This window comes from Geospiza fortis, unplaced genomic scaffold (assembly GCF_000277835.1).
Source record: "Geospiza fortis unplaced genomic scaffold, GeoFor_1.0 scaffold545, whole genome shotgun sequence".
NCBI lineage: Eukaryota > Metazoa > Chordata > Aves > Passeriformes > Thraupidae > Geospiza > Geospiza fortis.
In genome coordinates, this window is record NW_005054628.1 from 128041 (window position 1) to 130209 (window position 2169).

Consider the following 2169-nt stretch of genomic DNA (forward strand, 5'->3'; position numbering starts at 1 on the left):
GGGGTGATTTGGTTTGGGGCTTTTTGAAGCTTGCTTTTTGAGTGGAGGCCTTTTTCTGAGAGTTGTCGTTTGGGAGCTTTTTTGAGACTTTTTGACTTTGGGCTTTTTGAGTGTAGGGGCCTTTTGGGTCATGTGCCTTTTCCTTTGGCTCCAGCTTGCCCACTGGCTCACTACTCACTTGCCCAGGCCCCAGCCCGTGTTTTGTCCCTTTTGCCCTGGCCCCAGACTGCATTTTGGCTCTTGCTCGCTCTCATGTCTGTCCTGCCTCCCCGTGTCCCTGGCCAACGTCCCGGCTGCTTCGTCTCTGCGTCCCTGCCTGAGCCGCCTGTGTCCAAGTCCACCATTTCCGAGCCAGCCCGCCGCAGCAATCCTCGCCGCCGCCCTGTCCGGGGCTCTGCGCCCGGCCCAGAGCGCCCCTCGCCGGGGGTCGCTGCGGCGGAGCCGTGCCCAGGCGGGCAGCGTGCACAGCCCCCGACCTTCCGTGGTAATACTCCCTCTGCCTCTGCCTCTCCTTCTCTTTCTCTCTCCTCTCGCGGACTCCTTTCCCATTCTCCTTCCTTCTTTTCTGTCTTTTCTAGCCCTTTGTTTTGGGTAACTACTTTGGCTTTTTGGTTTCTTGTTCTCAGATACTATGCTTGCCTCGTTTGGCTTTATTTCATTCCTGGTCATTCATTTTAAAAAGAACTCCTGCAGTTCTCCACAGTGAAATATGACAATGGCAAACACCAGCTTGCAGCAATGAGCTGGGCAATGGCACTGGGAGGTTGTTGCTTCAGTCCACATAGGGTGGGGGAAGTGAAGGGCTATTCCAAAAGCTGTGCATCTCAAAGAGCTGCAAGGTGCACATGGTGCATGAAGAATGCAACAGGACATCAGGAGAGGAGCAACAGGGGTGGAGCAAAATGCAACAAATCCAGCCTGACTGGACAAGTACTGCTGTGTGAACTTGGCAATTATGGAAAACTGATTTTTGAACACCTGTTCTTCTTAACTGCACTCCATTATACTGCACGGTCAAGTGTAAGAATACCCACTCCATTCTGAAATACAACTGCCTTGTAGCATCCCTGCTTTATGCTGCCAGCACAGACTGCAGGCTTCTTCCCAAAGGGGAGCTTGCTGGTTAGGATGTATGCTGCTGGTGGACTCAATTCTGCCTCTCTCTGCCCATTGTCTATGAGCCCAATGACTATGATTTTATTTATCTACAATTATTTACTGAATTGTGAAAAGTTCTGGGAGTCCTACTTGTTTAAAACTGAAATGTATGGTACTGGGACACAGACCCATTGTCCTGAGCTTCCTGGAGGACTTTAACTGTCAAAATCAATATCAATGTTTATTATAAGGAGTGCATTGCTGTAGAAAATTTAACATGGTCAGCAGCTCAGTGTTCAGGTAGCCTTTTGTTTAATCCTGCCAAAACAGAATGGGAGAGGAAAAAAGGAAGAGTGGTAGTGACAAAACTCAAGGGTTGAGACAAAAACAGGTTAACCAAAGGATGGAGAAAAATAAAAACAAAGGCATCCATTCACCACCTCCCCCAAATAGACTGAGAGTGATAGGAGTCCCTAGGCAACATTTGCTTTTGAAAAACTCCCTCCACAGTTTCTGCTGGTGAGTATGGCACTGTATTTTACAGATATCCTTTTGGTCAGTTGGTGTCAGCCCTCCAGTTGCCCCTCTACCAGCTTTTTTCCCACCCAAGGCATCTCTCTGACCCTTGATACTATGTTAGTTTGCTCAGTGAGAGCCAGTTTTTGGTGTGTTACCAACCCTGTTTCAGCCACAAATCAAATGGCACCATACTATGAAGTAGCACCATACGGCTGCCATGAAGGTAATTAACTCCATCCCAGCTAAATGGGGTACACATATCATCCTTAGGAATTCAGACAGTGTGAGGGTGAAAGTTCTGGACACCTTCACTGTCATTCCTTTTTTGTCAATTACATGGCTTTGTTGGGACTTTGAGCAACATGGCCTAGTGGAACATGTTCCTAGGTCAGGGGCAGGGAGAGTCCTTCCACCCTCCAGGGCCCAGTGCAACCCTGTCTCATCTGGTGGTCAGCAGTTACACAGGCAGAAGCTGAGGTCTTCCCATCTGTCCTACACTCTACAAGAGATTTTGGCTTGGAGCAAAAAGGCTGCTGGGGAAAAAATACACAT